Source organism: Lissotriton vulgaris, chromosome 8, assembly GCF_964263255.1.
Source record: "Lissotriton vulgaris chromosome 8, aLisVul1.2, whole genome shotgun sequence".
Lineage (NCBI taxonomy): Eukaryota > Metazoa > Chordata > Amphibia > Caudata > Salamandridae > Lissotriton > Lissotriton vulgaris.
In genome coordinates, this window is record NC_141696.1 from 400,021,258 (window position 1) to 400,035,450 (window position 14,193).

A 14,193-nucleotide genomic window follows, 5' to 3' on the forward strand; every position below is an offset into this window, starting at 1 on the left:
GTTGAGGTATGCTGAGTAAAGACACTGATAGTAAGGTTCGCTCATTTTTGTCTTTTGCAGATTTAGTCCACGTGTGGTGCTGATGAAAATCCCTCCAGAATTCGGGATTTGAAACGCGTCAACCCTTTTTCTTTCTTAGGCTAATCACTTTGTAAATTGTCCTGATTTCAAAAACGGTTTGATAGCCTAATATTTTGAATATTTGAAAAGATTTCATTGTGATAAGTGCCCCACCAAATTAGTACAAAAAAGTGTAGGTACACTTATACACAATTGTTTAAGAATCTAATCACTCCTTCTTCTTTCCCTCTTTATGTATGAACTATGGATGGTTTGAATGTATCACAGTATGAATCTGATCACTGAGATTGATACTAGAAGGACGCTTGTTTTTCTTTCATTTTTGTTATTTTCACTCTTTTCATCACACTTCTGTACACATCACCACATATTTTCAGAATTAAGAGTCTTCCTCCCCTACCCTTGAAAAAGTTTTAGGGTGCTGTCTGACTTGGATTAATTGTCAAACAGTGATTTTTGTCAAATAATAAATTAGGAAAAATATTGAGTAGTACTGGCATATTGTTTTGTTTATCATAATATTGGCACAGCCTTACTGCGCTTTAGCCAAACCCTTCTTGTTTGTTTGCAACTGAGTCACTTCAGCATAAGGACACTGTGATGGGCAACTCGGGAAAGGGTACATTTACTGCCTCTATGCAATCAGCTTCATTTAATATGTTAGTAGCTTCTGGGACGGAAGTTGGTAATTCTGACCCAACTCTTACAGACCGCTTGGCTCTCACTTAGAACCACCTTTGGCCCTAATTTTTCAAGCTTTAAAGGATCAGATGCAAGAAGCTCAGGAGCATTTTATGCAGCTTAGAACTATTAACCAAGGCATCCAACAGGTCTTAAAGTCAGTAACACTAAAGGTTGATAACCTAGTTATGTTATGTTATGTTATGTTACGTGGATTTGTACTGCGCACAGCTGCCCCAGCCAAGGGGCGTCCCGGCGCATGTCAAGGTAACACGCAACAACCACAGGGAACACAACAGCTAAAAGGAGAAATCAAGGTTAAAACAGGAAAGTTTTTATCGCCTTGCGGAAAGAAAGAAGGTCTTCCAGCAGCCGAATCTCAAGGATATTGTTGACCTCCAGCAGCGTGTGGCAGACACTGAGGAGGCTATGTCGCAGATGATTCATCTAACACATACTCATGATTCTTCAATCAGAGAACTGCAACTTAATGTGGAGGACTTGGAGAATCGTCAACACCGGCACAACCTAAGGCTACTTGGTGTTCCAGAGGGGAAAGAGGGTGTGGACCCTCGGGCATATCTTGTACTGCTATTTCAGAAGGTTTTCCCAGATCTGGTTGATTGGGATTGGGATAGCCAGATCCAGCGGGCACATAGAATCCCTCTTGGGCCTCAGAGACAAGGGTCCCAGTTTCCTAGGCTTTGTTAATTTATTTTGGCAATTTTTGTTGCGTCAGGCCCGCTCAAGCTCTCCTATAACAATGGACACTGTTACTTTTTTTGTTCGACCAGATGTGTGTAAAGCATCAATGGATAGGAGATGGCAAATGCAGCAAGTAACTTAACCTATGAAATCTCTAAATGCACAGGTGTTTCTACAAGAAGCAGCAAGTTTGAAGGTTTTGAGAGGCGGTCAAACTTACTTTTTTTCTGTCATTGATGACGCTAAAGAAGCTATCAGTAAATGACAAAATGAGAAGGGTGGGAAGTAGTGAAGTGAAATGAAATTTATAATAAATGAATGATTAGGAATAGATTGCTAAACTTTTATGGCTTTGGGCGCGGGGGTTTGGTTGAGGGTGTGTTTAGGGTGACCTGTTTTCCTTTGGCAGCCTTTGTAGCAGCTTTTCAGGGGGGGTAATTCCTCTCCCAAGGTACAGGGTGGGTTAGTAGGATAGTTTGGGGAGGGGTCAAGGGCGGAAAATATGGAAAATAAAATCAACAAGACAATTTAGAGTGAAATTAAGTATAAGTTTGCTTATAGTAGGGAATGAGGAAAGCAATTGGAAAAGTACAAATGTTATAAGGTTGAAATTAAATATAATGTTTTTTTTTTTAAAGAAAACGATACTTTGATGAAGGATAGAATTAAGTGTATTGTATGGAACGTCGTCGGTCTAAATAGTAAACTTAAGAGGCAGCTGGTACGGGGAGAGTTAAAGATACATAATCCTCAATTTGTCTTTTTAATAGAAACACATCTTTCTTATAAAGACCATAAACTTTTGTTATAATTGGGCTTTGAAACCATTGTCTGTACTTCTCAGTCTTGCTCTATTAGAGGAGTGGCTATTTTGAAGCAAAAAGGCTTTTTCTGTGTGACACATAAAACTATGACAGACCATGCCGGGAGATGGGTAATTGCCCTGGTTGAAATAAGATGTAAAAAATTTGTTTTATCTACTATATATGGCTCTAATGCAGACGAACCATCCATATTTGATGCTTTAAATATAGAATTACTAAATTGGGCGGGAGACAAGATGATAATGGGTGGCTTTAATTGTATTATGAATCGTAGTATAGATACAAGTAGACAAACGTCCACAAATAGAATGTCTAAAACAAGAGCTGCAATAGTTGAGATGGTCGTTTACAGCAAATTAAAGATCTATGGAGATACTTGCATCCTAACACTGCAAAATATATTTACTACTCATTTCCACATCACTCATATTCAAGGATACATATGGCGTCGGTTCCATAAGGGATTTCGATAACAGCCGACATAACAATATGTCCACGTATTACCTCTGACCACAATCCTTTTATGGTAACATTTCAGGTTATAACAGGAGTTAAGACGCGCAAACCATTTACTTTTCCAAAATACTTGCTTACAGATGAGACATATAGAAACCACTAGGAAGGAACTCAAAGTATTTTTTCAGGACAATATAGGTTCAGCTACTCCTGTTATAATATGAGATACATGGAAAGCAGTTTTTCGAGGGATGACCTTGCAATATGTACTGCAGCAAAATAAAAAAAAAGCAAAATATAATGGAAGAAGGTATCTAAGCTATAAAACAGGCTGAAATAGTACATATTAACTCGGTCCGGCCCAGATTATCTAACCAGGATGAAATATTATTTGAATTATTGATTTGAGGGTGGCTGCTAAAAAGGTGTTTAGGGAGAAAATTGTTGCAAATTTCAATAAGTACTGTGCTTCACAATACGAATTTGGCGAACAATAGGAAAAATTCTTGCTTACAAGGTAGCTGATTATCGGGCTAAAACCTACGACAAAGAAATAAGAGGGGCAAATGGTATTATGCATACAGAACCGAAAGAGATTTTAAAACAATGTTCTGTTTATTATCAGAAACTATACACTTCTGATATTGTAACTAACGAGGCATACCTCCGAAACATACACCTTCCAAAGCTTAAGGAGGAAAATATTACTGCAATAAGTAATGAGATTAGCAAAGAGGAGATAATCCTAGCGATTTCTGCTCTTCCATCGAGAAAGGGGTCAGGGGAAGACTCCTTCCCTTTGGAGTTTTATAAAGTATTTAAAGAGCAGTTAATTGGACCGTTTAGAGGGGCTATGCAACACATTGGAAATTATGGTATAGTGCCCGAATCCTGGAATTTGATGCGAATAGAGTTTTTTAAAAGAAATACAAGCCTCCTTATGAGTTTGGCTCATATAGGCCTATTTCGCTTATCAACTCAGACGCCAAAATATTTGCCAAAATTCTTGCCAACCGGCTAGTTCCAGCTATGCCAGACCTTGTCTCGGTCCATCAACATGGCATTATTCAAGGAAGAGAGACTGCAGCTCATCGCTTTCGCGTGTTTTGCTTTAAGAATGGCAGGCACGCCATTACCGCTCCTAATGAACTTACATTTATTTTTTCGTTACAGTCTAAACCTCAAATTATACCATTACGACAGGGTGCAAGCTCACTAAAAATAATCGCTTATGAGGACGACATAGCGGTTTTTATGACAGAACCAAAAAAAGCCATGGAGGAAATTGTAAAGGAAGCAGCTGTGTTTGGTGCAATAGCTGGCTACAAACTCAACACCCATAACAAATAAGACACTTTTAAACTTCACATCTAGGGAACCCATATGTGGTGAATGCTCTTTCGCTACATACTTGGGGGTAAGACTATCCTCACAGATTACCAAATAATTTCATTAAATTATGAGTCTTTGATAAAGGACACGGCCATCTTGCGGAAAAAAATGGCATTACATTCCTATAGGTATTTTAGACCGGGCTAACATTATTAAAATGAAAGTACTCCCAACATTTTTGTATTTTTTTTAGGTCTATTCCTTTACGGGTCCCTAACAGTTTTTTTCAAAGATTAGATGGTCTTTTTTGTAGCTTTAGTTGGGGCTATAAGAGGGCACGGAGAGCAATTGATGTACTTAAATGCCCCTTTGATCAGGGGGGAATAAACTTTCCAGATTTTAAGATTGTATTTTTGGTCTGCATTCGCGGGTCGTTTTCGCAGCCTGTTAATTCCTTCATGCACTTCTTTTTTTCACCAATTACTTTTGGCAGAGATTGTTTGATGTATCTGTATAACATTACTGATCCAAACTACTTCAAGTGCGTTAAATTTAAGACTTTATGGGATACTATGTGCATTTGGAAAGCTATCTCAACTAAATGTGACTTATCATACTATCACGACAAACTCCTTTGTGGGTCAATCCGATTTTTCCGGAGATCTTTCAAGATACTACCATTCAGCGATGGGCTTGTTTTGGTATTCTAACACTCCGGGACCTGTATGATTATGGTGGTTTTGCCTCTTTTGAAAATCTACAACTTTTGTTTAAGTTACTGGGGCATTTGTTTTTTAAATATTTGCAGATCAAGAACTATCTATTGACACATTTAAAATTGACCATATAACCAAGTCAGAGATATGGAATTGTTTTTATCAGGATAAAACTAAATCTATGATTAGCCACATGTATAAAGTTTTCATCAGTTTCAGAAGAGCTGATGGTGATAAATTAGCTGAAAAGTGGAGGTTAATATTGGGGGAGGAGGTCACGGCAAACAACATAGAACAAAGTTTTAGGGTAGTTAAGAAATCTGTACATGCAACTAATTTACAACTGCAACAGTTGCGTACTGTGTGTATCCTTTATTATACACCCGAGAAAATAGCTAAATGGGTTGTTACAGGATCGTCCAGTACTAGAGAAAAATGCACAAGATGTGATCTTTTCGCAGCAAATCTAACACATATGTTGGTAACGTGCCCTCAACAGTTGGGTCAGATGTGTTCTCAAAAGTTAGGGATAGATTTTCCCCTACTGGTAGAGATATAATGTTGGGACCTGAACACTTTAAGCACAGGCAGAATCGGCTATTACTGATTCTGTTGGTAATAGCCAGATTAGTGATTGCTTGAGTCTGGATCTGTCCGAACCCTCTAAATATAAGTGAATGGTGGACGTTGATGAAGGAAATATACGCAATGGAATATGATTTGGCGAATGCAAGGGGTACTCATGACTTGAACAAATTAAAATCTATATGGGGACTTATATTCTAATGTATAGACATATGAATTATGATTGAGGTCATGGGAGAACTAATTGTCTTTTGTTTCTTTAGTTGTGATTAAGAAAATATTTTACTGTTTAATCTTTACTTTAAATGGGACATATGAAATCTTCCCTGCTGCTTGTTGTATATGCTGAATTGTTGATTAATAAAAATATATATTTTTTAAAAGAGCATAAAACATGACCTTCGATCAATCATATCAGTATTCAGTTGTATTTAAAACAACTCATTTTCTTGTTTGTATCTATCAATTTCAGTCATTTTCTGTGAATATATTGGCAATGTTAAGTGAAAGAAAGTAAATAGGGACTAATGTTAGCTTAGTAAACAGAAACAATAAATCTCACAATATCTCATGCGCACACGAATAAATGAAGTTCCCCCTGAATTTGTCTGTTCCTGCAAAAATCCTAAATAAAGGGCTCATTAGGATGGCAGTTTTTGACACATATGCGGTGCTGGTGAAAAACTTCCTTTTCCACACTCCGACGGTGGTCCTCACGTCCGCCATATTATAATGGGCAAAGACAGCCAATTTCCCGCCCGCTGCAGAGTTTTGGGACCTGCCAGAATTTTCCTTCTGCAACGGTGCCAGAGGGAGCCAATAGAGAAAGACCGTTGTGCGGAATGATGCTACGACCGCCGGACAAATCAGGATGCCTCAAATAGCCCATCGGAATGCAGCAGAGAAACCAGCCACTCTGAGACGGCGGAAGCACTACTGCGGGGATAGAAACTCGAATCACGGGCACTTCCACGCATTCCTGACCGCTATGGAACCAGCTTTTCAAGCCCTTCCGCTGCTGTACCTAATCTACAACCAGCATATAAGATATTGCCGTGGTCAACACTGCAGATAAGTAAATAACACATCTCCGCAAACACCCACAACACACTGTTTGTGTGCTGAAATATGGTTCCTGTCTACATCAGACACCCTGGTGGAGACAGGAACATATCCCCAGTGTACTCACACATGTCCTGCTTGCTAGCAATTGACACCTCTGCATCGGGGTATCCCATCAATACAGAAATCACTGAAATGCCCTGTTTATGTCACCGCAGCGGTGAAGATGTGGGAAAACCTGAGCACAATGTAGTAGGCAGGGCTGGCGCCAAGCATGGGCAGTGTGGGCAGCTGCCCAGGGCTCCACCTTCACACTACCCACATGGTGCCCGCATCAGTTGGTCACAGCCCACAGCACGCTTCCCATAAACATGTCTGCCCTGCTGTGTGCTCCTCTTGTGCCCCCTTCCATGCACTATTTAGCAGCCAGGTGCGGGTCGACCTCACACTTCAAAGGGCAAGGTAGATTGACTGGGAAGGTGGGGGTGAAGATTAACACCCTGCACAGAAGGTCAGCAGCTGGACAACCCTTCTCCTCACACCTGCCTTCCACTCATGTGAATCAAAATGAGTAAATTAAAAAGTGAAGAGTCGCTCTACATATTAGCAACCATGGAATTGTTAACAGAGCATGTCAAGTCCCTCGAACAGATCCCACACTGCAACTCTGCCACATATACATACAATAGGTCAGCAGCAATGTATGACAATAAATAGACTAGCCCAAAGTCTAGTGCACAGTGTAGGAAACCAATGTAGCAAGCCACATAGTATTCGTACATGGAATTCAAGAGGAAGAACATATCACACTACCCTAAGGCCATCAAATCAGACATGGGTGGCAGAGTCATTAAAATTATTTGAAAGTAACATCTGTGCAATATCTCTGGGATACAGCAACGCATGATATGCATAGGCACAGGAATGATATGAAGTGTCAGAACCTATACAGTGACCAGCCCCACATCTGTGTCAACTATCTTGACATGTGTATGCCACCAGCACAACACACATGGCTCATTGTCACACTCCCTGACTGTCAAACCCAAATAGGACCTTCAAACATACTCCTCATCTACCCATCTCACACATGCACCACACAACAACTGTGAGAAACACATATAAAGGTGCAAACAAGGTCCTGTGAATTTCCTGACAACCAATGACACACCCTGGTGTGTATCTACAAATGTGAGAATCCCACTCAGTGTTGTCTGAACCAATGCTGATCAAAAACCAATAGCCAAACACAAATCTCACGAACAACATCCAAAGAAGTCCAACAAGCTCAGCCATGTGCAGACAAACAGTAGATAGGCAATGTGACCCTAGACAGAGCAGGAATACACAACATTGTCACTCTGGACAAATGCACAGGCACCATACCCCAACCCAATTAAAAATGTTATTATCAAATGACAATACTGAACAGTAACTGATCAATAGGACAAATCTGCCAACACAGACATAGACACCACATCAGTTATCAAGTGAGCATGGTGTCAATGTGTAGCACAAGCATGCCCATGCACACTCCTGACAATTGACAGGTCAAATATAGGTGGTCATAGCACAAATGTGCACTCAAAAGAAGCTCATGAACAATAATCCACATTGCTGCATGTGACATTCACAGAAGAAATGCCCAATACAAATTCAACACACAGCAGAATGTATTACAATGCACGAACTACTCACACACAATGTCTTGCAAATAGAACATCACACACACATGCACCTGTCAGTAGGAAGAGCCAACAAAGGCCAAACACTGCATCCATCAACAACAAAAACACTACATATTCACATACCAATTCATCACATATCAAACTCAGCTGGTCATCAGGGGGATGCACACCAGGCAAGTATAAGGCAGCATACACTGACAGCAGTGCATGCACAGTAAGCAGTGTGTGAACACCAACAAAACCATTATCACACATATCTAAGTGCTCCACCATGAACTTCCACACCACAAATCATCACAGCACACACACACTCAAGAAGGGTAGCAGTACCCCAGCAAACAGACATACACCTTAGCCATCACCCACTGCTGCACAGCTCATGAAAACCCAGATGCATATAACATGTGCTGCTCAAACATATGCACTGCACATGAGCAACCATGACTGCAAACAAGTAGAAGAAAATACCACATAACAAATGTCCTGAGTGGCACAATGGCCCTGTACACAGATCATCCTCCCACAGTATAGTCTCACACAAGGTAAATGGTGGGGAAGGTCACAAACTGGCAAGGCATGGAGGGGAAAAAATGAGACTGAAGTGGTGTGAACATCATTATTGGACACGTGAGGAGTGTACAGTGCAAAAACACATAGAGGAGTAACTCACAATGTGTAGGCATCAAAAGTATCTATAGGGGATGGCATGACTCTTCTTACCACATAACAACTTGGCTGTAACCTCTGGCAACCTCCGAAAAAGTAAATCAAGTAATTGCCAATGTGAATGTGGCATTCAGAGCACGTGTCACATAAACATATACCCATAAATTAAACTTTTTATTTAGCAAGGGCAGGGAAAAAGCAGATAACATGCGTAACAGTCTATTACATATTCTCCAGATAGGCATTAAAAGTGCAAAACATCAAGACCATTGGCCAGTCCAAATTTGTAGTCAGCACATGTGTGAATGGAAACTTGCACAAGAAATGGGCATCAAAAGTGCAAAACATCAAGGCCGTTGGCCCACAAGTGTCTTGGCCAGAGTGGGAAGTGAGGTGGGCACAACTGCGTCACTGTCCCGCAAAGGTGTAGCAGGTGCAGTTGGCTCTCACTGTGGGGATTTGCTCGACCTGGTGGTACAGTTGGGATGGCCTTCCCTCTTCCCCTGCATCCCCTGTTGTCAAGGTAAACCCCCCACTTTGCTCTCTTGTCCGCGCTTCACAGGGGTGTGGTTGGGAGTTGACGATTGTTATTGTGTGGATGAATAAAACTAAGACGTGTGGAAAAATTACACCAGAAAAGTTTTAAAGTGAAGTAATAAAAAGAGCCTTTACTCACACGAGGAGGGGCATTCCCGCCTCTAACCCCTGAGCCACACGGAGAAGTGTGGCTCAGGGGTTAGAGGCGGCAGACCCGGAAGCTGAGATCGGCCCTGGACCAGGGTTCAATTCCCCGCCTCGGCGGGTCTTGGGCTAAAAATTCCACGGTCTCGATAATTCTCGCTCCGGTGCCTTCTCGACTCACGGGTTCACGCTCTGCGACTCTGGGCAATAGCTTGCTTAATCTCCACAACGGCTCCTCGCGGCGGGATGCCTGGCTTTCACCTTGTGGATACCCTGCCGGGGCCTCTCACAGGGGAATACCAGGACGGGTTCCCTAAGCAAGCGCCAGGATGCCCTTTGGGTGACAGGTTGCGCTATATAAGTACACCTACATTTACATTTACATTTACATTCTGTGGTTGCAAAGATATGCTCTAATTTCGAAGTGCCCTTGTAACTGCAACAGATCCCATGGGAAGCAGCAATCGGGGCAATAAGAGATGCTTGAATTGCAGGAAAATAGAAATAACAGAAATTGCTCTCCTAGGCTGTGCTGGGACAAAGGGACTCAGCCGCCTTCTTTCGTGTTCCCCAAATGAACCGTTTCATAACTGAGATATTCCTATCAAGAGATGCTTCTATAAAATGAATGACTTCACACATTGGCCATCCCCCGTAATTCACTCGTCATGAGCAGTCAGTGCTTAATTTGTAAAAAAATGAAGTGCAGGGGGTCTTGTCAGGATGCCACAGTAGCTCACACCATCCATTCCTCCCACTATTGTTGCCAACGACAGTACTATCACTACTAGCCATCACACTCATACAAGTTTGACAATTCAGACTTTAAATATACATTAAAATGACTAATATAGGCTGCCCAACCTATTCTTATAGCATTCGTTGGCAAGTATTAGTGAATATAATGTATATTTAGTTATTAAACAACAGCGGTTGTGCTCCTCAAAAAATGAGACAAACAGTGCTACCATGTGGCAGGCTGTCATTAAGAGCCAGCGTTGACAATAAAGTGCCAGTGCCGAGCACTGGAAACCCCCAGCTTAAATTAAGCACTGCTATGGTCTACTTCTCTTGTGTGCCATGCTACTTTGTGCTTCAGTACAGTGGGTAAGGCATAGCAAGCAGCTGGGGCTTGAGTCACTTTTCAGCAGTGCCAAGACTGATGTGCATAGGGGTGTCCATGCTTGGAATGGCACAGTGTGCACAGAAGAAATTGACTTTGCCTACTTCCAGCACAACCGCCGCCACTACCAGTACCACCACCACAACTACCAGTACCACTGCCATCACTACCACCACCAGTACCACCACTACCAGTACCACCACCACTACTTCCACCACAAGTACTACCAGTACAGCCAGTAGCACCAGTACTGCCACCAGTACCACCACCAGTACCACCACCAAGAGTACCACCACCACCAGTACAACCACCAGTACCACCACCACCACCCATACCACCACCAGTACTACTACCAGTCCCACCACCAGTACCACCACCACCACTACCACTGATGTTACCACAGTACCACCACCAGTACCACACCAGTACCACCACCACCAGTACCACCATCACCAGTACCAGCACTAGCAGTACCACCACCACCAGTACCACCACCACCAGTACCACTACCAGCAGTACCACCACCAACACCAGGACCACCACCAGTACCACACCAGTATCACCACCACCAGTACCACCATCAACAGTACCAGCACCACCAGTACCACCACCACCACCAGTACCACCACCACCAGTACCACTACCACCAGTACCACCACCAACACCAGGACCACCACCAGTTCCACTACATCCGCCAGAACCATTAGTACCACCAAAACCACCAGTACTACCACCAGTGACAACACCTCCACCAGTACCACCACAACCTCCACCAGTACCACTACCACCACTACCAGTACCACCACCACCACCAGTACCACCACCAGTACCACCACCACCAGTACCGCCACCAGTTCCAGTACCACCACCACCAGTACCACCACTACCAGTACCACCACCGCCAGTACCACCACTACCACCACTACCACGACCAGTACCAACAGTACTACCACCAGTACCACCAACCACCAGTACTACTACCACTACCAGTATCACCACCACCTGTACTACCAACAGTCCCACCATCACCAGTACCGCCACCAGTACCACCACCACCTCCAACACTACCACCAGTACCAGCATTACCACCACCACCACTATTACCACCCCCACCAGTACCACCACCACCAGTAGCACCACCCCAGTACCACCACCACCAGCACCACCACCACCATCAGTAACACCAGTACCAGGCCCACCAGTACCACCACCAATACCACCAGAACCACCACTAGTACCAGTACCACCCCAATACCACCACTATCATCACCAATACCACCAGTACCATCACCACCACAAATACCACCAGTACCGCCACCATTACCAGTACTACCAGTACCACCAGTAGCACCAGTACCACTACCACCAGTATCAGTACCACCACTACCAGTACCACTACCAGTACAACCACCACCAATACCACCACCACCACCAATACCAGTACCACCAATACCAGCACCACCAATACCAGCACCACCACCACCACCACCACCTCAGTGCCTCTCGCTCACTAGTAATAGCAGGGGCACTGTACGAGTCTGGAGCTGCAGCCGAGACCATCCCTCCCTCCCTCCCTCCTTCCCTCCCTCCATGCGTGCCATAAAGCACAGCCCGCCCTGCACCTAGACGTGAAGCCAGATCCCTACTACAGCTGGAGTGTTTATTAGGCCAAAGATAGCAATGACATTACGAAATGCCACACTGCACATTCAAATCATGGACAGGGCAGGAAATAGCCTCCCCCTTCCGCACTTTCTCCTGAGCTGAAACAGTGTAATCACAATGCAAAAGGTGTTGGGGCGCTTTGTTAGTGTTTATAGCTCAGATCATATGTATCTCTCACTTGACACTTTGTGTCTGTGTACTTTACAACACTTACACATCTTCTTCACTGCACTATTTATTACAACTTTAAAGATGTCGCAGGCCGGTCTCTTCTTCTGATATTTACATTCTAACAAGCGGTCGAGGAGGCCCATTATTGCAATGCAATAGGTCTCGAATTAGTGAGAGTTTAAGCTTTTACTATTGTAAATAACAATGCCTTATCCTTATGTTTTAAACCCCAAACCATAAATAAAAGCATTGCCATTTACAATGGCAATAGCTCAAAGTCGCGTGAATGCAAGACCTATTGCATTGCAAATGCTTGTTTGTTTTGCACTCTTTTGTGGCCCTTTGGCGTTGTGGTGATGGTGTCTGTGGTCTGGTACACTTAGAGTGCTGCTGTTGTGTGCTGCATGAGGAAGACTGGGTGCATGAGGGCTCTGGCATGTGTGCACTCTCATCAGGTGGTGCCACTGGCAGGGTGGTTGCCGAAGGGACAGGAGCTGGACTGGGAGCCTGTGACTGCTGAATGGCTGCAGTCACTGTGGAGTACAAAGACTGGACAGTTCGGTGTAGGCCACCCACGTCCGAATGAATGCCCTCCATGAATGCAACTACTTGTGCCAACTTCTTGTCGTGAATCTGGAAGGCACTCAGGAGAGCAGTCTGACCCACACACAGCAAGCGCAAGATGTCTACCACCTCCATACTGAGGGCAGCAGGGGGGACTGGGACAGGATCAGCGGTGCCTTGGGGGAAGGAGACTCTATACTTCCAAGGGCTGCATACACGGACGGCACTTGGGGAACATCTGGGAGGGTGGGCACTGGACGAGGTGTGGCAGGAGATGTAGTTCTAGAACTTCCTGTGCCCGCAAACACCGAGGAGTCACTGCTGGAGTCTGAAGATGTTGAGATTGGTGATTCCGGGCATGAATCATCCATGGCACTCCTGTCCCCCTCCGAGGCGCAGGGCCCCTCAGAGTCAGTGAACTGATGTGTAGCAGTCATGCCAGTAGCTTCCCCACTGGCGTCGGTCCCCTGTCCTTCCATGTCCTCTGTAGATTATGCAAGACACAGAGACATAGGTTTAGTATAGTGCCATACTCACAAACCTCATATGCAAGCAAAGCACAAAACTTTAAAATGATACTCCCATGTTGAACACCTCATGTACACTCAACATGTGCTACATTTATGCAATCATCAGATGATGCATGGAAACATGCATAGTTGATAGTAATGCTCCATGAAGGGTTGACACAGCCAAATAGCTGGGCCTTTGCTTCCCTGTAACCACACATACATATTATTATCTGTAAGCATACCTAGTTGCCTTTATGTGAGATAGCTATACCTCAAAACATGTTGCCTCTCTCACATATGGAGTCTCTTTAAGGGAACACCACAGATACAAACTCTAATATGTCCTTCTGCAAGGGCTACACGCTCCTGATATCCACCATGTTGAGCTTCAAAGCACACCTACAGTTGTCCATTAGTGTCAGCTATGTAGATGTTACAATTTATCTGATCTGCACAGCACACATCTATGAATGCACACTAACATGATGCTCACTGATGTGCACTGCCAGTTGATGTCTATGAAACACATACTGCAGCATATGTCCCAAGGCCACATCTTAACTGTAAATGAAGTGTCAATGAGCACCATTGCACAATGTAGTCACAAAGAAAAAGCACTTAAGCATGAGAATGCTAAGTTAATGCAAGGCCTTCATAAGTTGTGACATGTCACATGCCAAC